At 38.5% G+C, this 23,186-nt stretch overlaps 1 long non-coding RNA gene across 3 annotated transcripts in view; it reads right to left on the bottom strand.

Moving 5' to 3' along the window:
* Positions 1–1,239: 1,239 nt before the first annotated feature.
* The window catches only part of LOC147916535 (uncharacterized), a 65,385-nt gene continuing 43,438 nt past the window's right edge, over positions 1,240–23,186 (bottom strand). For 2 of the 3 annotated variants that reach the window (XR_015552658.1, XR_015552659.1), the window contains 5 exons: positions 22,433–22,574; positions 11,727–11,796; positions 9,645–9,843; positions 3,423–3,496; positions 1,240–2,014 (listed from right to left, as the gene is read on the bottom strand). This is a non-coding gene — a long non-coding RNA (uncharacterized LOC147916535). The remainder of the gene's footprint in view (positions 2,015–3,422; positions 3,497–9,644; positions 9,844–11,726; positions 11,797–22,432; positions 22,575–23,186) is intronic. The other variant, XR_015552660.1, reaches the window with a different exon arrangement.

Raw genomic sequence — 23,186 nt, 5'->3', positions numbered from 1 at the left:
AGCCATACCTGAAGCTGAGATAGCTCTGGACCTTTTGGTCATGTGAAGTAATCAAGTCCCAGTCCGAGATAAGTATATTTTTAACTTGCATACAAGAAGTCTAGCTGATTCTGTGCCCAACGATGCAAGCATCTTGAGAGGAAGCATCTTAGAAATTAGTTGGCAAAGAAGCCACGCTAGACTCAAATGTTTAATCCAACTTGAACCACCAACTATACCATATGGCTAATGATGAGCAAAGCAAGTCACAGACACTGGATTTTTGATTGCACTAGCCAGCCCAAATCAGATACCCCTCGCTTCTTCTGAGTCTTTGTTGAATTCCATCACACTTCCTTTCAATAGCTGGCCTTTGCTTTGTTTTAATATTTAGATCCATTCCTTTCCCTGTTTAAATTGTTGAAAGGACTTGATTTATCTACAAAAACCTCAATTCTTTCTGGGAAGTGAGATTATACTCTTTTCATTCCAGGATGCTCGGACAAGGAAGTCATGACACATCCCTGAAGCACAACCCTAGTGCCTCCTCTGGCCCTGCGCTGGCTCTGCAGCGGAAGGGCTGTTTCAGCATTGTCATTATTCCTCTTAAATTTCCTGCTTTTCCTTAAGGTATGAGAAAGGACGTGAAAGAATCTTCTTCCTTTTGTTCCAGAAGGCTGAAGGCAAGAAGCCTCCATTCTCTTTAGCTATCGGCTGCTGAGGGAGCTCCAGAAGAGAAAAGGAAGTGTTGGAAAGACCCTTCTTCCAAAGGATTTTGATGTCAAACCACCTTGGAGCCTACAACTAGGCACACTCGTCGTTAAGGGATACAGTGTTTTACAATTATTATTAACTAGCATGAGGTAATAACTTGTTGTATTTCTTTAATGTTTACTTGAGATGAAGGGACAGTAACAACTAGTTAGCAAGTGTGCTTTCGTTACTGTTGTAATAGTTACGTTTATATGTAAGCTTACTCTTTATTACAACATAACAATAAACTTTAACTAAGTAAATACGTGTTTTATCATCCAAAATGGAACACTTCTGAGACAGAAAGGATGCACTGTTACTCACTATACTACCATACAAGCAATAACCTAAGACTGCAGGATCAGTGGTCAGCCTGTCTATAATCCACGGTTCATTTAACCTTGTTTAGTAAAAGCCTGTCTGCTCAGGCCATAAGAACATATGTGCAGGTAAAAATGTTGTCTGTTCACACAAATCACAGACATATTTCTAAAGAGTTATGTTGACCTTATAGCCTAAACCTACATATCAATGGGTATCTTCACATTCCACAAAATCACTGGTTCAACTAAATTTGGCATTTGGTTGATTTGATTTTACTAAATGCATTTGTATAAAAATTTTCTGATTTTAATAAGATGATGTGGTAGGTGTTAGGCCTCTTCACAATTTGAGTCAATGGTTTGAGTGTGATTTGCCACCATGGGCCTCAGATGTGGCCAGACAACTTGCTTTTGCCAGTGAAATGTGAGTGGAGGTGACACCCAGGCAGATCTAAGGGGCCAGCAGGATCTTGGCCACATCATGTTTTTCCTCTGCTACAGAGCTTGACAAGGTTACAGGTACTGGCTGGTTTGTCAGCCTGTCTACTGGGGAAGGACGAAAACAACATGGCAGAAACGCTCCTAGATACGCCCCAGCAATCATAGAGCAGATGCAGAAATAAACCCTTGGGGTTTTAAGCCATTTGGATTTTGGGATTGTTGTGTAAGTCAGAGTTCTCCAGAGAAAGAGAGCCAATGCCATACATATGGAGAGATTTATTTTAAGGAATTGGGTCATGCAATTGTGGGGTCTGGCAAGTTCAAAATCTGAAGAGCAGGCTGGCAGTTTGGAGATTCAGGTAAGAGTTGATATTAGAGTCTTGAGTCAAAACCCAAAGGGCAGGCCAGCAGGCTGGAACCTCAGGCAGGATTTCTAGAATAGAGTCTTGAGGCAGAATTCCTTCTTCTCCAGGAAACCTCAGTTTTCCTCTTAAGGCCTTCAACTGATTGGATGAGATCTGCCACATTATGGAAGATAATCTGCTTTACTTAGAGTCAACTGATTGTAAATGTTAATCACATCTACTGATTGTAAATGTTAGTCACATCTACAAAATACCTTCATAGCAACATCTCCACTAGTGTTGGACCAAATAACTGGGCACCATAGCCGAGCCAGGTTGACATGCAAAATTGACCGTCTGGTTGTTTCTTACTATAGCATAATCTAGCTAGCCTGACTGATAAATATGTATGTTGTAGAACTCTTAGAAGTTACAAAACAATATTTAAAAACAGTCATTCCTATTTTACCATAAAGATCTGCTATAAACATTTCAATGTACTTTCTTTCAGTCATTTTCCTACACATTCAAAAAAATTTTTTCATATAGATTTTTAAAAAAGTTAGTTGAAAGGATATTATAGTGTATTAATGGTTTTGTACCAAATGGTTTATATGAATAGAAAGGAATCCAGTATTGTATGACTTTTCCTAACATCCAATGTATTAAGTAATAAAAACAAACATTTCACTAAAGATATACATACCACTAGCACAATCAATAATATTCATTCAACACACTAGGCTTTTCCAATATTCAGCCATTGACTACAAAATTTAGTCAAACTCTCCCAATCATAAAAATTGCAAATTAAATATACATTTAATATATAGATTAATTAATAATTAGATTAATTATAATCTAATTATTATAATTAATTTAGATTTAATTAAATCTATAATTAAATAGATTATTTTAAATGTTTTAATCACCTTTACTGTCAGACAAAATCTTCACAAGTTATTACTATAATCATAAAACAAACCAACACACTATGTTAAAACCATTTAAACAATGCTAAATATTATGAATTTCTATTTATTTCTCTATTATCTTTTTTTCTTATTCTGATTCTGATTTCTTATTCTTCCAAAAGCTATAATTTTACTTCCCCAACCTAAAGAGAGGGTTTAATTTAGGGCAGAGGATAATGAGTGAAGATTGGAGCTGGGGACCAAGTCTTGGATGTCTCTTCTGAGAAGATTCTACCTGCGCTTACTATCCAACCAAGCTGGTCTTGTTTTTAGACTTTATCCATTTCTTAAAGACTGTTAGAATGGTTAACTCTGACTAACCCTGTAGTTTTTGATTTGGGTGTACGTCTGTGTGGGCAAGGGATGCACGAGTTTTGTTATCATTATCAATCTGACTTGTTATGAGTGCCTTACTTGACAGTGTAGTCTGGTAAAGGTCTACTTTACAAATGTTTGTTCTCAGTGTCTTGATGTTTACACACATCAGATATAAGCCTGATTTGTAACTGCTTCTTCTGAGTGGGTCCCATTCAGTTAAATCTAAAGGCATTTCTCAATCATTTCGCTGAAATCACAACTTTTCTTTCTTTTCAACCACTAAGACTTACAATTCTATGTTGCAAGCATTGTTTCTGTGGCGATCGACTCTTCTGGAACATAGTTGTCATGACTGTATAAAATTCTATGGTAAAAGTAGAACACAGTTTTGACAAATTTTATGTATATCACAAAGCAAATAATGATGTTCTATGGTGTTTCTTGGCCAACAATTTTCAACATACCTTTTTATGTAAAATAAAATGCCGACTAAAAATATTCTAACAGCATTAATTAATATCTCACACTAAAGTGTTTTTACTTTGTTTTTTTTTTTGTCTGTTTGGTATTGTGCATATTTATTTGTTGGTTTTTTTTTTTACTAAATTGACTGGCAGTTTGAAGTTGTTCAGCATTTACCAGTGAGTCTTAATTCTAATCATATGTAATAGATATAAATGTTAATAAATGCTTTAAAATGCTTTAAAAAATTATCACGAAAATGAAAACAGAAAAGTAAGAGAAAAAAATTCTGATTTGAACAATTAGAAAGGCTTGCACATAACTGAAAACTAACTTCAAGATGTGGAATAAATGTCATTTCCTCTATAAACCTTTATATTTTAGAAAGTCATAATGGAAACATCAATGAGAAATATTTAGAACTTGACAAAATAGTTCTGAAATTGATCTAGAAGAAAAAATGAGCAGAATAGGCAGTATATTTTTCAAATGGAAAGTAGTGGTATTGAAACATGTTGTTAAGTACACAAATTAAAACATTATGGGAATGGTAAAGGAAAAGAAAAATAGATCAATCACAAAGGCACATAAAAGTTTTATATAAGAGATAGATTATTCAACAAATGGGACAAAGGTCTGGATATCTGGGGACAAATGAACAAATTATATTCCTACCTCATGGTTTACTCCAAAATAAATTCCAGAAAGAATAAAATTAAGTACATTTTTTTAATGGAGCAGTAAAAGTGCTACAATACATTATTAAATATTCATATAATCTTGTGGCAGGACATTACTTTCTAAGTGTTCTACATCTAACACCAAAGGTGGAAACCATAAGGAAAAATATTAATGTGTTTAACATAAAAATTTATAAAAACTTAAGTATATCTAAAAATAACATTTAAAAGTTAAAGGCATAATCTTCAAAAGTGTCAAGGACATGGAAGACAAGGAATGATTGGGGAATTGTCACAGGTTGGAAGGACTAAAGAGACATGACAACTAAGTGCTATGTGGGATTCTGGAATAAAAAAGACATTAGTGGGAAATGGATAAAATCCAAATAAATTCTGTACTTCAGTTAATAGAATTATACCAAAGTTAATCTCTTGGTTTTGATCATTGTTCTGTGTGTATGTAAGATGCTAACATAAGAGGAAGCTGATGTAGGGTATACAGGAGTTCTCTGGATTAATTTTGCAATTACTCTGTAAATCTAAACTTATCTTAAAAGAAAAAGTTGGGGAGTAAACATTAAAAGCAAATGACAAAGTGGGGAAATTATTTTAAAATATGAGTTGTGAGAGACTAATATCAGTAATGCATAAAGATCTCCTTAAAATCCATATACAAAAGGAATACCCTCATAGAGAAATGATTCGATGACACCAAGAGGCAAATCACAGGAGAAGAAATATAAACAGATAATAAATATTTTAAAATACTCAATCTCACTAATCAAATGACATTATAAAATGCCATTTTCATCCATAAAATTTATTTAAAAAATTTAATATCCAGTCTTAGTAAAGATGTGGGCAAATATGAAATCTTATACTCTGCTAGTGGAAGAAGAAATTCATATTATCTGTCTAAGTTCATTTTGGAAACATGTATCCAAGCCTTCACCATCTGAGTGATTTATCCTAAGGCAATAATTGTTCATAGACACACAGCTTTAGCCACAGTAGTGTAGCATTGATAATAAGAGCAAAAATTGGAAATAGCTGCTAATATATGGCTGATAAAATAAATCAGGATTGATCCAGAAATGGAAAATTAGACAATCTTTAAAAATTATATTGCAGAATAAAAATTAAGGATATGAAAAATATTCATAACATTTTGATATGCAAAAAGCCTGATATTAAGAATATTTTTCCTTCATTTTATTTCTTGCATTTTGTGTTTCTGAAAAAAAAAGTTAACATTTTTAAAAATTTAAAAGTCATAGTTAGAATGTTGCAGCCAGGAAGACAAGAAAATATAGAAATCCTAGAGCAAATCAGGTTGGAAAATGAACAAAGAGCAAAATTTATGCCAGCTGAGTGGAGAAAAGACAGAATGAGAGCAAGAAGCGGTGGACTCGAGTGACTCGGAACTGGTCCACGCCTGGAGAGCATCCGGAACTGGTCCACGCCTGGAGAGCATCCGGAACTGGTCCACGCCTGGAGAGCATCCACCAGGCGTGCTGGATACTTGATAACCAATACGTATGATGAGGAAACACAGCTGAATGATGTCAGGCTGCACAGGGAAGCAAGTACCCGGGGGTGCTTGGACAGTGCTTAGCACAAAGTGACCAATAACTGATGGATATTTTAAAAATTATCATCATCATCTTCATCATCGTCATAATTATTACGATCAAATTGAGGCTCAAAGAGGTTAACCAACTTGCTCCAGGACCCCAACTAGAAAAGAATCCCTGCTCTAATTTGAATTCTAATCTATTTAACTCCAAGGCCTTTTTCTCTGCTATAGGTTTAGAAAATTTTAGGGGGTGGAATACCAGCATCAGAATGCAAAAAATGAAATGTAGCAACTTCACCCCATTTGGGAATCTGGAATTCCTGTTCCAATACAGCATTTTTACAGTAACTGCACAGATGTTGTTTAGTGCTAAGCATGACGACCAAGGGAAAGGGTGGCCGGTGGAAATACCTTCCACTGAATAATCATAATTTTCACTTGGGATTTTTATTTAAAATGCCGTTAACCTGTAGCGTTATTAATCTGGCCAAGAAGGTGGATCTCATACTTATCATGTATTTACTCAACCAATAAATATTTTGTGAGAGTGTACCATGTACTAGACCCTAGTATTACCATAATAAAGTAGACCCATGATCCCTGCTTCCAGATAAACCCATCTATCCCTAGTTTGTTTGTTTTTTCGTCTTTTTCTTCTTGTCATTCTTCCTTATTTCTACTGGTTTGGTGAAGTGGCTTTTAATTTCCTCCTGTGAGGTGGGATTTCCACTGTTCCCTTACATCCTGTTCATAGTTCTTTCCTTTCTGAACACAACAACCAGACACATATTTAATTATTTTTTTAAACGATGGAGTCTTTTCCCTTGATCAAGAAGTTCTATGTCATCGATGATTTCTCTGTTTCCCCAGTACAGCTAGACAGTGAGCGATGTTCTCTTCCCCACATTCCCTGACTCCATGAAATCTATGAGAGGCGTTTATTTTCCTCCTCTATCTGCCTCCTCAGATTCCTGAGTTTGCTGTTCTTTTAGTTCTTTTGGTTTGAGACAATTATTAGGGTTCCCCTGCAGTCCATCATTTCCAGTTCAATCATTCTTATTTTGTGCTTAAATTCCACATTCCCAGTCACACTCTGATTATTCACTTAGATTTTGATTATAACTATTGCAAAACTTATCACCCTTGTTTTCTCTCCAACTCATATTCCACTCTCTTGAAGTCTCAATTCTGATTTATTTGCTTTTTGTTTAGAGTTCCTACATAAATATTCCCTCAATGGGATAGATGAGTGGTACATAGTCTTTGATATCTTGACATGTTTTTCTCTTATCCAGTTAAGTAAATGTTATACTCGGGTTGATTCCTTTCTGTTAACTATTCTGTACATGTTAGTCCACCATGTTCTAGCTTCCAGTGTTTCATATGAGAATCAGATGCTGATTTGATTTTTTTCTTAGTAAGAAAATTATTTTTTCTATCAAAAACTTGTTCTGTCTTCTCTTATCACCACTATCTAAAATTTAGTGGGTACTTTTCCATCCATCTTTATAATAATTTATAAATTTATTTGTTGTTTTTCTTCAACTATTCTCTTTCCTCTTTTGGAAATCTCATTATTTTAATGTGTTGGTTATCCTGGATCTATTCTCCAAGACTCCTGTCTGTAATAATTTCCATCTCTAGGTAATTTTTCTTTGTTTTGAAATATTTGTTCCAAGCCCTAACTAAGGTCTCAGCCACGAGCTCCCTCTTCTTCTGACTAGATGCTTTTTCAGTTCTCAAGTCATGTTTATAAATGTAAAAAGATTTTTTTTTTTTGGTTTGATTCCTTATAGGTGATCTTCTACATTTTAAAAAAGTGTTGTCTACCCTCTAGCAGCACCGTTCCTGGGAGCCGTCTGTTCTGTGTCTTCTGTTGGTTCTTTCTCTCCTCCCTGTTTGCTGAATTTATTTGCCTGATCAGTGGATCTCAGGTCCAGCTGTTCCAGTGTCCTAAGCGGCAGCAGTCCTTTGATAGGCAGGAAGCACAGAAGTCTCTACACTTGTGACCTGGGACACACTGCTGGCATCAGAAGAAACCCTCTCTGCTTTACCATCTCCCATGCTGCCAAGGCTGGCAAAAGCTGACAAATTGCAGCTGGCACTGTCCCAGTTTCAGGAGAAGAGGAGATGAAAGTCACTTGCTTGACTTTGCCATGGTTCTTGCTACTCAAACCGTGATCCTTGGACCAGCAGCAGTGAATTGAAAAGTAAAAACTTTAGACTAGGAGCTGGTTAGTGGAACTCAGTGATGCCCAAATTATTTGACTATTACTCCCACCAATTGGATTGAATTGATTCATGGTGTGAGTGTTGTGTCACGCCTTAGCACACACACACACACTTGTCACAGTGTATTATTTCTGGTTGAGCTTACTCTGCCTAAAATGATGACTAGTAAAATAGCAAACAGTTAGTGTGACATGTAGTATATTCAAGGAGCCTAGGATTATAAAATCATCATGTTCCACAGGTAATTTGAGACTCAGAATTGCAGCAATGCTTTTCAAGGTCTGTAGGGTCATGGGATTTGTAATATCTGATAGATTTTTTGGAATGAACAGATTCCTAGGAAACTAACTTGTAAAACTTTGTCATTATTCCTGAAATACATTTCAAGATCGCAGCTCAAGTTTTCATCAATGATTGCCTTCAAAGACAAAAAGTATAATTTTAATGGGTTTAAAGGTTCTTATGCAGTTGAAATTGAGTTAAGAGGCACACAAACGAAGGCTCAAAATCTTGAAATCAACGGAGCTTCACAAAGTCCCCCTTTCCTTCAATCTTATAATTAGGCATTATAAAGTTCTCCATTGTTCTGGTTTTTCTTATCTATGTAAAGGGCCGTGTAATGATACACTTTACTCCCTTTTGGTTTAAGATGTTTTCGAAAGTCAAATCAGGATCCTTTTTGATATGTAGAAGTTAAATAATACAGTAACTTTCATCCAGTGAAGGACATAATGGAGGAAACGTATTTGAATATATTTAAATGTAAGTAACATATTTGGTAACATGATGTTTGATCTGCTAGAATTCATTCAGGGCCTTTCATAGTATTCGTGGAAAAATGCAATATGTCACAAGACAAGAAGAGCCTACAAGAGGATGATAAAAGTACCAGACAGCCTGAAAGAAGACACATTTTTAGTCTTCACTATTCCCATCCCTCCTAATAATGCCCTCATCATTATTTGTTATGCGAGTTGGATTGTTTTGGGGATGGGAGAGAAACAAGCTATAAGCTATTTGGACATAAATAATAACTTTAAAAAAATAAAACTTTATCTAAAAAAATACTTCAAACTAAATTCCCTACATTTCTTTGCTTGCTCCCATGGTGTAAAAATTTCCTAAGATTTCTCAAGCCACCCTGGTCCATCTTCTCTTTTATACCCTGTGACCAAAAGAAAGACATAGTTTAGCAGGGCTTCTTTTGGCAGCAAAAACATGATGCCTTTGATTATCCACAAGGTCCCTAAAACCATGGGACAACTAGTACCAGCCCATTCCATGCTCTTTGCTGCTGTCAAAATCAAGTACCCCACAGAACACTCACAACGCCTCCAGTCTTACACCATATGTTAGTCCCTGACTCCCAGGATATGTCCTATTGTTCAGATACAGAAATCATAGCTTCCATGTGTGGGAAATGAGGAAAAGTAGAGAGCCAGGAAGGCAAGTTTGGTGACACACCCTCTCCCTGTGTCTCTACGTATTAAAGTTCTCCTCCCTCTTCTGTTGTGTGGAAATAGGTGCTACAAGCAAAGCTGATCTGTGCTTACACAGCCTACCTCTTCTTCTGCCCCTCTGTTCCTGATATTCAGGATCCGAAAACATTTCCATGCCCCCAAATTTCCTCTTCCTTCTTTTATCACTCTCTACACAACCTGCGCTGTATTTGTTCAAGGTGAGGCCTCAGCCTATATCTTCTAGAGTCTTGAAGCTGGGAAGAGTTGTAGATGTTATCAGAGTCCAGATTCCTCTTTTTACCTACAAGGAATTTATATTCCAGAGAGGAAAATTTATTAGATCAAGCTCATAAAACCATACTTTGGCCAGCCCTACCTCTTGGGTCTTCTAACTTTCAGCCAAGTCCTCCTTCTACCACCCTTATGCCTTGTTGTAAAGGAAAAAACATAAGTTAACATATCACCTATCATAAAAAAATAATTTCTAATTATGATCTTATAATTTTTAAGTTGAGATTTGGGGATCTCACTCCTGGCCTCCTACTTCCACCCCAAAAAGGCTAGTGTAGAAGTAATTAGACAGAAAAGGTACCCTACTGATCTTCAATATTTATTGCCATTTAGAAAGAATTGACCCAGAAGGAAGATGTTATTTTACCAGGAACACTATCCATTTAGTCATTTGAACCCAACAAATAAATTTGAAAGCACACTTCTACAGTCAACTTCCTGGGAAAGCCAACAACTGAAAAGGGTCAATTTTCTCTGAGGATTCAACTTTTCTTAATGGAAAAGACGTTATCTCATAAATAGGGGCTTGTTTCCTACTTTTTGTTAATAAAGGAAGCCAATGTTAGAATGAAAACCTTGGGGATGAAAAAAATGAGTGGAACAGGGGGCCGGCCCGGTGGCGCAAGCGGTTGGGTGCGCGCGCTCCGCTGCGGCGGCCCGGGGTTCGCTGGTTCGGATCCCGGGTACGCACCGATGCACTGCTTTGGCAAGCCATGCTGTGGCGGCGTCCCATATAAAGTGGAGGAGGATGGGCATGGATGTTAGCCCAGGGCCGTCCTCCTCGGCAAAAAAAGAGGAGGATTGGCGGATGTTAGCACAGGGCTGATCTCCTCACAAAAAAAATAAATAAATAAAAAAAATAAAAAAAGAGTGGAACAGTTCTTTGGCAAAGCTGCCTGAAGGATTTGGCTTCTTGACAGTGAAAATAGCCCTCAACTCTATAAATTATGCAGGTTGGGACAGCCTGAGTCTCAGCCCTCCTTGGTGGAGTCACATGGGAAAAGAACATCTAGACATCAGAAATCAAATTATCGCTTTTTTAAAAAGATGCGAGCAACACCTGCAGTGGACACTAATGTCGACCTGTGGAGCATCACCAAATTTACTGCAGCAGCCCTATGAAGTGGATATTTTGACCAGTTGGAAGTGATCTATTATTCCAAATAGCATCACCATTTGGAAAAATACTTCCTGTTGATTGAAAAGCACAGTCATTTACACTCAAAAAATGCTTTGTAAGAGGAGAAATTCAACAGACAATGGGCTTGCATGTGCTAAGCGTGAGTTCTACAGTGATAAGCCTTCTCAGGGCCTCCCAGGGAGAGAGAGCCCTCCTTTTGAAGGTTTCTGGCACCTCAGTTTGTAGTTAAGGAACACAATAAATGAAACTATGAGCTAGTATCAGTTTAAAGTGGCTAGCTATAAGCAAGAAAGATAGTAATATTTTGGATTTCAGAGAGAATTCAAAACTCTGAAACAATGGACAAAAAAATGTTAAATGTAATAAGACTCGATGAAGAGTCATGCATTTTGGTTCTAAAAGCTAATTGTCCAACCTCAGCTTGAGGGAGAGAGGTTAACAAGAGGTCTTCCGAGATTTTCGGTTTACTACAAGGGTAATGTAACCTAATAACGTAGTGAAACAGCTAAATTAACCAATGAAATTTTTATTTCTTAGATAGAAGTAAAATTCCTTTATCAGAATAAGTGATATTTCCATTTTTATTCCTGAACTTTTCTAAACCGTAACTCACACCTCACGCATTGAGTTGATTTTTTAATCTGATGCAAACATTTTACATATTTCTCAATTGATTTTCACAAAACCTATTAGGTATTTTTATTCCCATTTTACAGATAAAGAAACAGACACTAGAACACTGAAGAACTTGCCTGAGATTACACAGAAAGTAGATGACAGAGCTGGGAGTCAACGCAGGCAGACCAATTCTAGAGCCTGTAACTGGAAAGAAATATTTTTAGTAACAAATTTGAAAAACATATATGAGGAACAGTAGAAAGAACTGAAACATTGTATTTTGGTTAAAATAAAGGGAAGACCTATAACTGTCTTCAACCATTTGTAGCGATACCACGTAAAAGAAGAAACCGCTTTGGGATATGGAACTGGGATCCCTGGGTAAAAGTGACAGAAGTTCAGATTCTGATTGAAGGTGATTCTTATGGAGATTTGACTTTTCATCAAAGAATTATGGACTGTCACACATGTTATTGCAAACATTTTCAAACAGAGATTATTGCTAGTCTCTCAGAGGATTACAGCAGAGGAGATCCTGGTATTAGACGACTTAATATTGGAGTTTATGGAAAAAGAAGGGGAGGGAGAGACTTCCCTTAAGTATGACTCATGATACATGATGCCTAAGCTTTCTGGTTGAAAGCAAACCTTCCGTTGGCTGCCCAGATGTTTTCTCTATATACTGCTTACTTTCAAGTATGCAGATGCTTTAACATTGGGATGAGTATCTGTACCAAGAAAAACAATCTGTAGGAAAATAAGAAACGGTGTAATCATTAAATAAATACCCTTCCCCTAACCATACATTCATCCTGCTGTGGGGTCCTGAGGAGCAAAGGTTGGCAGTCTTTTACCCAAAGCTTAAGGGGGTGCAGAAGATAGCAGAATTGGGAAGTGCAAAGATCTCAGCACTAATTAGGAACCTGCAGCCAGGACACTGGAGAGTGGAATATGAATAAGTTTTCAAAATCATGGAATTAGAAGCAGACATCAAAAACCGGGGGCAGTGATGGAGAGGCCAACCGGCCAAGGAGAAAGCAAGAAAGAGTGGGTGCAGCGGAGAGAGAGCAGACCAGGCTCTACTGGTGTCCTAAATGGGGCTTTGCGGGCTCAGCTTCGGAAGAAACTACAGCATTTCAGGACAGTGAGTCAGAGGGTAGTGCTGGGTTTGGCTTTTTTGTCTAAATGAAGGGAGTAAACCTAAAACGAGATCTGTAGGGGCTTCTATAATGGTGAAGCAATTAATTTATGTTGTTTATTTTGCAACCAATTTGAGGCATTACAAGAGATATAAATGTGACAGCCTCATTCACTCGTTCTCTTCCTTATTTCTATAATACATATAAATTATTTCAAAATGTATAGAATACAAGAAATGTCCCAATTTTTTGTATCTCTAAAGTAAATTAAATCCAGGTTGAGGCCCATCAACAAGGTTGGCAGAAAGGTGTTGTTAAGAATCCTCTTCCTCCACGCCCAGTGTGGTATAAGAATATCCAGCACTTAGTCTGAGAAAAAGAGGAGATAAGCTAATTCTAGTCCTCAGCTCATTTAGTCACCGCTATTCATAATTCTTTCTAACTCCCAGTCCGCATGTGAAAGTGGGCAGCCCTGCAGCAGTCCCATTACTCCGCAAGGAGAAGCACGAGGAACCGCGCTAAGCACCTGAACCTTCATGTGCCAATGCCAGAGAGGAGGGGCCCCAACCCCCTTTGCCTGGCAAGTCTGCAGGAGAAATTAAACAAAGACAGCAAATTTTTTTCAATCATTATAATTGCTTCCTGCCTACCTTTCCTTCTTCTTTTCCTTCTGTCCTACCTAATTTCAAAAAGAATTTATAATGCCTTAAGAAAAAACACAGATGTAGCAAGACCAAATTTCTTTAAACCAGAGGAAAATACAAAGGACTTGCTATATAGGACTGGGTATGAATGAGGACTTTGAACACAAGTGTAGGGACAGAGAGGGTGATGGCAAGGTGCATACCAAAATGAGCACAACACGGCCTCTGTCTCAAGGAACTTACAGTTCACCAGGGGAAATACCAAGGTAATAGTTATAATAATAGTAATCCCCGGAGTTTGCACAGTGGTTAAGCTTATACACTCATCTAGCATCCAAGGCCTTTGCTTGCACCTGCAGTGTCCTTGTGCACATTACAAAGCAGTGTCCTTTCCAGGTGGATGAATTATAAAAGTGTACCTCATCCTCTCCACCCCTTTCCAACAGAGTTCCTCATCTGAACCACAGAACATTGAAAATGATTTCAGGGACTCTTTCCTCAGTTCTCCCAAGGATGGTACATCCACAGTACCATTCTAGATGCATTTCTGATATGCCAATTCATTGCATGCAGTGGACGCATCCAGGCATTAGAGCTTGAGTCTCTCGTGGAAGTCCACGTGAGAAAGACTGCAGGACTCGGGCTAGACTGGATTGAGCCCCTGCTCACTCCCACACCAGCACAATTGAATACACGGCCCAAAGGGTTGCTTTGATTTAATAGTGTTCAGATTTGAATTCAGGTCTTTAACTAGAAGTTAAATCATGACCCCTCGTTGCCTCTTTTATAGCAAGTGCCAAAAGAAGGTATAAAGTGCTACATATGTTCAGGAAGTTAAGGGATGTTTTTAGTCCAAAAACCAAAAAATACTTCATGAAGATGATATTGAATATTTTAGCCCTGACTCTGTGATAGGATTTTAATTGTTGAGATGGTGAAGGACAGTCCTGGTAAAAGGCATTGAGGGGTGGATGCACCTCAATTATGCTGGAGTGGAAAGTTCGTGAAGGAAGGTAAGTTGTGACCATAGGTGTAGGAGCTCAAATGTAACTGAGACATCAGGGAGGCAATAAAGACATCATCAGAAATGAGGGCTGGGAATGATATTCTGGTGTGTGTAATAGATTCAGTGGCAACGACTTAAATGCTTATAATATCTTTAAGGTCACAGACCTATAGCGTACTAGTTAATGTTCTGGCAAGCAGTAATAAATCCGCTTAGATCCCAGTAAAAGTTAATATAGACTTGAGGGAAGACACATGAGTGGGAAAGCAGCAGGTGCACCGGTTAGAAGCAATATCTATAGTCAGACAGGCTTCCGTTTACGTCCCCACTTTACTACTTATTACAAATGGAATCGACAAATTGTGGTCTCAGCCTCAGTTTCCTCATTAATAAAATGAATTTAAGACTTTAAAAATAGGAGTCAGCCCGGTGTCACAGTGGTTAAGTGCGTGTGCTCCATTGCAGCGACCCGGGGTTCAGATCCCCAGCGTGCTCTGACGCACCGCTTGTCAAGCCATGCTGTGGCAGCGTCCCATATAAAGTGGAGGAAGATGGGCACGGATGTTAGCTCAGGGCTAATCTTCCTCACACATACCAAAAAAAAATTAAAATACCTGACTCATGGCTGTTTTAAGGTTTAAAAATAATGCATGTAAAGCCCAACATTGCAAGTTCTCAGTAAATGTTGGTGATGATTAACAATGGGAAGAAAAGGGGACGGAAGTGGCAGGCACAGGGCTGGTTTAGCAATACAACTTGCCATGTGATTGATTGCAGAAGACAGAAAGAGGCTGAAGGAGCAGTCAGAGATAACTTAGAACTTTCAAGTGTTTATAACTGGGAGAATGGTGGTGCCATTAATAGAATCAGGGCTACCAGCCAGTGTTAAGTTCAAGTTTGAAAGGGAAAAGAAAACAACCGTGGAGACTTTTAGAGGACATTGCTGTACAAGGATATTTCACCTCTCCAACACAAATATTTAGTGCCCTATACTCCACCCGGCAGAACTTGGCGCTCCCGTATAAAGGCAGCACTCCAGTCTCTGCGGCCTGTGGTCTCAGTCCTTGCTACTCCAAACATGCTCCACAGACCAGCAGCGTTTGAGCCACCTAAGAGCTTGCTAGAAATGCAGAATTTTTGCCTTCTCTGCAGAACAACTGACTCAGAATCTGTATTTTAACAAGATTCCGAGGTGGTTAGTATGCAAAATAAGTTTCTGGAGGCACTGCTCCAGCCAACAGTGGGGGCGGGAGAGGGAATGTCAGTTAATTAGATGACCGAAGCTCATATGTTTACTCTTTACACTATAATCTGATTAAAGAAATTTTATTGTGTTTGTTGACTACATGAATAAATTAAAGAATCATATGATATAGCCTCACTCTGCCTCAGTTTGTTCCATTGTAACTTTATGGGCCCTTTATAGGTCTGGAAAAGAGACCGCAAATAGGAGAGGTTATATTGTTTGAACTAAAACCATTATGGAACTAAAATAGTCAGACATTTAAATTCCACAAAATAATAAAAACTATCACTAAGTGATGGCAGTTTCCCTCATAAAGAGAAGAAGGCTTGGCTTTTAGCATTGTGTCCAGGTTTTGAAATAAAAACTCTTCAATTACTCAAACCGTATGTTATACTCTGTTTAGCAAACTTACCATTGTAAACCCAGGCAGTTTTCCTTTGTATGCTTCAGGTGTAATATGTACAAGAGCTTTATAGAAAACAAATTATTTTTGACAGTGGTAATTTAGAAGAAGCTTTCATAAAAATGCGACACCAAAACATCTGGAATTACTCAAAGTCATAGTGTATTTATTTTTACTGTCACAGCAGATCATCTCTATTACGTATTTTGCAATGCATTCAATAGTTATTTCCTAAAAATTACTTCAGAGACAGTTTAATGTTTTTGCTTCTGCATCAGGAGAATAGAAAAATTTTAAATGTGGATACTGAAAACTAGAATTAGATTTTTGGGGACATATTAGATTAACCAATATTTACCATTTCACATTTTTGTTTTAAAGAGTCAAAAATCATTACCTATAATTATCTTATATGTAACTGAACACCTTTTTAAATCATCCAAGAGATATTTATTGAACACCTGCTAGGTGTGAGGGTACCAGAGCCTGTGCATTGGGCACTAAAGGTGCCAGGGTGAGCAGGAAAACGCATGGTAATTTCCCTGAGGGAACTTACAGAAATTGCACAAATAATGTACAATGGCAACTATGAGAAATCTACATGATGCAGTAAGGCTAAATGTCAGGGGCATTAGAAATTCTCTGGAGGTGTCGGAGGAGGAGGTGATGATACTGATGAGAGATGGAGGAGATACAGCAGTCAGTTTATGTGCGAAGGGTGACAGTGGTCAGGAGGAGGAAGCAGGCAAAGATGCTTCCAGGCATGAGGAACAGTAAAAGCCCTGTGGAGTGATACATTAAAGGAAGTGAAAGCAGGCGTCACTGTGGCAGGAGTCTGGGGAAAGGAGAGCAGCGTGGGGTGCCTGAGGCTGGGGCTGGAGGCGGAAGTGAGACCGAGCCGGACGTGTTGGACCAGGTGAAGGATTTTACTCTTCCCTCCTAGGAGTATAACAAGATTGATTCAAGCAAAAAGATGTCATTGCTGTATTTGCATTGATGGATTAGAAAGAATTAGGAGTGAACGAGAGAAGACTCTTTAGGAGGCTAATTCAACAGTACCAATAAACACTCCAGAACTTATCTATGAGGAAAATTCAGTTGATGGCGCATTCATCTGTGACCCTTTCTAGGAACCTTTTTCCTTTTAACCTCATTTCTTCTTTCTCTGTCAACCCCACAACCAGACACCTACACTTCTTCCTCGTCCATAAATGTTACATTCTCTTTCTTTCCCCTGTGCATTTTCACACGGTATTTCTTCTACTCAGAATGTCACTCCTTTCTCTGCCTCTCTCTTTCTTCAAAACCAAGCTCAAAGCTTACTTCCTTAGGAACACCTTGCCAGGTCTCTTCAGGAAGGGTTCATTGTTTCCACCTCTCTGCTGGCATTAACATCTTATAACAACCAGACATATAACATGCATCACATTGTGCAGTGATCAGTTTTGGTTTTCTTCACCAACAGAGCAGTGGATTTCAAGCTGTTGTTTTAAACCATCCCAAACTATTCAAGGAACTCTCATGGAAACCCAAACTATAAAACAGAAGCCAAGGTATTTTCAGCTTAGGCAAGGATAAGGGTTCTGTTATCCCTCTAGACTTTCCTTGGAGAAGAATCCAAAATGACCCTAAGTTGGCTCCATCTGTAGAGTCCAAAATCAATCATCAATAAAACACTCATCTTGGATTTAATATTGGTAGATGTGAAGTTACTTTCCAATACAGCTCTTCTATGATACTAGAAAGCCATAATCTATTCCCTTCAGAGTGTTCTAGACGTCAGACTAGCAGTAGTCTCTATACCCCACAAACTCCAGGACACAAGTCAAACTCCATGCATGGTTCTTTCGAAGCCACTCTCGCTTGGCTTGAGATGAAAGATAATCAGCCCACCCCATCAACCCCATTTGGGAGGTATGGGATTAGGTAGGGCAGAGTAGAACATGGCTCAAACCCAACAACCCTCTCCATAGAAATTCTCTCCAAAAAACGCCTCTCCAATCTTCCAACCTTTGAAGTATTATTGTCCACAAAAGTGATGCTCAACTGTCATCTCCGTAGATCTGCATAGGTGATCAACACTTCACTCAGGAATGTGAGCGCACTTAGAATTCCTTGTATTGTTCTCAGACTTGGGGTATCAGTCAACACTAAAACAGAGAGAATCTCATGATAGCCATCTGTTAAATGTGCACAGCTTACCCCTTGGTATATATAAAGAGGAACTGAATGTTGCTCATCGTCAGCAGGGTGCACTTAAGCATCTTATTTTATATACTGCAAGCACATTGGTGGTGCCTTTTAGGCCCTTTCAAAAAATGTGAGTACTGACCATATGTTAGTTGAGGAACAAAATTGACATGGATCTCACATTGTATTGTGGGGGAATGACAAGAGATAAACAAAAACATATGATATATTATGTGGTGATAAGTGATTTAAAGGGAAAAAATAAAGCACAGTAAGGGATCGGAAAGTATAGGGAGGAGGGCTGCTCTTTAAATTGAGTGGTCAGGCAAAGTCACTGTGAAAATATCATATCTGAATGAAAACTTGAAGAAAGTGAAGGAGCAAATCATGACTCTTACTCGAGGAGGAGCCTTCCTGGTGGAACAAAATGCCTGAGGTGGGAAGATGCTCGGTGTGTTCAAGGAGCAGCATGTCTTTCGCTGAGTAACATAGAAGAGAATTAGTGGTAAGAGATGAGTCAGAGAGGTGGTAGGAGATCAGATTAAACGGAGCCTTCTAAATCCTGGTTAAAACTTTGGATCTTATTCTGAGGAAGATGGATATCCTTAGAACATTATGAGCAGAAACAGTGACATGATCTGATTTAACTTTTTAAAGGATTTTCCTGGCTGCTGGGTTGACAATTAAACGATGAGAACCAGCTCTGTAGCAGGAAGGCCAGGTAGGAGGCTATTGCAGTAATCCAGATGAGAGATGATGGACTTGAACAGTGGCTGTGGAAGTGGTGAGAAATGGCTAGATTCTGGATATATTTTGAAAACAGAGCTATCAAGATTTGTTGATGGATATTGTAGTAGAGTGAATAATGGCCCCCCCAAAGATAGCAGGTCTTAACCTCTGAAAGCTGATAACATTACCTTGTTTGGAAAAAGGGTCTTTGCAAATATGATTAAGTTAAGAATTTTGAGATGCAGATATAATCCCGGATTATTCAGACAGACCCTAAATGTAACAATACCCATGATAAGTGTGATAAGGAGGTAGAGAGAGCTTTAATAGGTGTAATAAAGAAGAGGAGGCAATATGACTAGGGAGGCAGAGGTGGGAGTGGTGCAGCCACAAGCTGAGGAACGTCAGGAGCCACCAGAAGCTGGAAGAGGCAAGGAAGACATTCTAGCCTAGAGCCTCTGACATCTTGATTTGGGCTCAGTTAAACTGATTTTGGACTTCTGGTCTCCAGAACTGTGAGAGAATAAATTTCTGTTGTTTTCAGATACTGAGTTAGAGGTAATTTGTTACAGCAGCCTCATGGAACTAAAAACAGACTTGATGCGGTATGTAAAAGAGAGATGTCAAGGACAACTTCAGGTGGTTGTCACCTGATTAAGTGGAGGGATAGTATTTCCAATTACTGAGATGGGGAAGTCTGAGAAAGGAACAGATTTGGAGGAGAAAAAAAATAGAGTTAGGTTTTAGATATGTTAAGTTTGAGATTATTACCAGACATCTGAATGTAGATGTTCAGAATGGGTGGATATGTGAGTCTGGAGTTTAAAGGACAAGCTGTGGCTGGAGGCAGACGTTGGACTTAATAGCATACAAGCAGTAATTAACGTCGTGGCTCTGAACGAATTCACCTGGGGAGCACACAAGACAGGGAAGACGTTCAAACAATGAGCTCTGAGACTCTCCAATGTTTATACAAGAAGAAGATTAGAAAGACCTAACAAAGGAGACTAAGAGGGAGCAGTGATTGAATCATAAGAAGAACCAAGAGGAGTGGTGTCCTAGATTTCAAGTAAGGAGGGTGTCTCAGAATGGAACAAGTGAGTAGCTGTGTCAAATGCTGCTGAAAGTATAGAAGGTAAGGAATTTTCAACTGCTGATAGAGGTATCTGAGGAGTCGTGCTACAAATGTCAGCAAAGGAAACGGGAGGTAGCTGAAGATGAAGAGGGAGTATTTTTTAAGGTGAGAATTGTCATAGAATATGGGCAAGGGCTTAATCAGGTCAATGATCAGAGCATAGTGAGCAGATGAGCTCAGTCACAGAGGATGATAAACATAGCATCAAGAAGGTCTTCTGGAATCAAAATAGTGGCCTTTTAGAATGGAGAAGATAAGTTGAATCTTGATGTTGTAAGAAATTATTAAAAATTTTGAGGAGGATGACATGATAGAACATTTAATAATAAAAACAAGGAGAATAAAAAATATCTAATATTTATATAGTGATTTGTAGCTTGTGGAAGTCTTTCATATTACCTCCTTCACTTCTTACATCTCTGTGAGATTAGGTGTTATTAGACACATTTTAAAGAAGAATAAACTGTGGTTTCAAGAGTCAAAGTGACTTGACCAAGATCTAGCAAGCTATTAAATAGTAAGCTGAACATATTAAAAGAAAAGCAGTCTTGAATTATTGTAGCACATAAGTCACTAGAAGAGAGAATCACAAGTAGGAAGACAAAAGAATAGGATTCTGTAGCAAGCGAAATGGAAGATATTAAAGACCTTAACAAAGAGAGTGGCCAACACAGTAAAAAGTAGAAGACAACAATATAGGCTGTGCATGTGTATCTGTTTGCGTGTGGGTGCACAAGCCCACACACATACACCTGTACAGCCTCAGGTTATGACGTCTCGTTAGAGCCATGGTTTTTGCATCATCAAAACAATACAAAAATCTTTCATATCTACATTTCATTTTGGACTCCCTTTACAACCATTACTTCATTTTAGAGTTACATCTACCCTGTGGGAGATCATTGACTTTTTACAGAAGAGAAACCTGATTTTCACAGACAGTATATGACTTGAACAAAATTACAAGGCTTGAACATGGAAGAGATGTCACTCAAAATTCAAGCTTATGACTCTAGACTAAACTTATTTTTTAGAAGGAAAAATAAAAGGAAGAAAGAAAAAAAGAATAAACATAGAACAGTGAGGCCCAGTAGGGTTTCTTGATAACTTATGGTGGGATCATACTTGCTAACTCTGTCAAATGCTATGGCAGAACTTCTCCTTGAGCAGCTGTTAGAGTTGGAAGAATAAATCACTCCCAAATCTTTCACTGTAGCTCAGACACACCCCTAGAGCCATAGACCCATTGGATGACTCCATCAAGATGCACCATAGCATCTCAAACTCAACTCCCATTACAAACCAGTTTCTCTTTTTGGAATCCCTATCATGATAAAAGATAATCCACCAGGAGCCTGAGACAGAAATCCTACAATTATCCCCAGTTCTTCTCCTTCCTTGACTCCCCACATCCAATCAATTGTGAAGACCAATCAAATCCATCCCCTTTATCCTCACTGTCACATTAGTTCTTACCATCACCATTCCCTGCCCCCTTGCTGCTATTGCCTCCCAGGTGTTCTTTTTTTTTTTCTGGTGAGGAAGATTGTCCCTGAGCTAACATCGGTGCCAGTCTTCCTCTATTTTGTGTGTGGGATGCCACCACAGCATGGCTTGACTGGCAGTATGTAGGTCTGTGCCTGGGAGCCGAACCCATGAACCCTAGGCCACTGAATCGGAGTGCACGAATTTAAGCACTACGCCACTGGGTCGGCCCCAACCTCCAAGGTGTTCTTGCTTCTGGTCTTTTTATTCTCTGGTACGATCTCTGTACTGATATCTCTGTGATTCTAAACTGCAAATACACCCTGACTTAACACCCTGACTTAAGCCTTTCTGTATCTTGCTATAATCCAGCAACAGAATTCAAACCGTTATACAATATACATAGCCTTTCCTTATCTGACTGCTTTCTATCACATTGGCTTAATCTCCTCTTGATCCCATCGTACACTGAACTACTTGCTGCCCTTCAAATTATTGTCCACAGTGTTCCTGGCTCCTGCTCTCCTTTCTGTTTGAAATACCCTTCATCCTAACAAGCCTGTAAGCCTCGGCTCTTGAACTCCCTTCTTGGTTTTCATCGACGCCTCTTACCTCTCCTACCAAGGCTTTCACACTCTACTTCGTGGTCTCACACTACATTGAATATACAACTTTTTAAATATACTATTGGTTTTATAGTCGTTTCACCCTCACTACATTATTCTGTTCCCTGAATATGGAAACTGTTTTATACATCTTTGTATCTCCAGGACCTGCATAGTCCCTGGTGTACAGTATGTCCTAAATAACTAACTGATAAAAAATGGGGGAAAAAATGATGATACATTAGTGTGATGAAATACCTGAGGGACTGAAGCTCGGAAGAGTTAGATGAACCTGACTTTTAGCACAAATTTGGAGACGTTTCTTGCACTTCTCGGCTTTGGTTTTCTCATCTTCAAAATCATGCCTCTTGACTAGATGCTCTCAAAGGCCCCTTCAGCTCTAAAATGTTCCAAACATATCTGTTTGAAATCAAGTTGCTTAATGCAGTTCTACTTTTTCAGCAAAACCCCAAAGCATACAGACATCTAGCCACCTGAGAAAGTCACTCGTCTTCCAAACAGTGAACAATTTATTTCCTAATCGCTGGCAGGAGTACTTCCAATTTTTTATACATAGAAATCTTCCAGTAATATAAACAAAATTGATTGGACCTAGAGATTGAGCCTTCGGAAAATATGAACAAATTTCTCATCTCCTTTGGAAGATAAGTATGACATTGAGAGGTTTCATCTGAAGTCAGCTTGTACATGAAAATCCCACTTTGGATGTAAATGGCACTCACGCTTGGAGTCTTTCTGCTTAATCTCTAAAGTCATTTTCTAAGTTCAAAAGTATTTAGCAAAATAAGTATTTTTGACAGAATCTTCGCTTCTCTAATAGCCTTTGGAACTAAAAAAGCCTTCTTGCTTATGGAATATTCATTATTGGCAATTTGGGGTGCATTTGCAAGCCACAAAATTCCTCTGCTGATTATAGACTCTCTCCAATTTGTCATAGTGTGCTCTGGAAGCAGCTGAATTTGGTCAAGTTGGAGCCAAGGTATAGTGGCCG

The sequence above is a fragment of the Ceratotherium simum genome, chromosome 7, assembly GCF_057802395.1.
Source record: "Ceratotherium simum simum isolate JZ-2026a chromosome 7, ASM5780239v1, whole genome shotgun sequence".
Taxonomy (NCBI): Eukaryota; Metazoa; Chordata; class Mammalia; order Perissodactyla; family Rhinocerotidae; genus Ceratotherium; species Ceratotherium simum.
The sequence above is the reverse complement of the archived record's forward strand: the minus strand, read 5'-3'. Positions and strand labels throughout refer to the sequence as shown.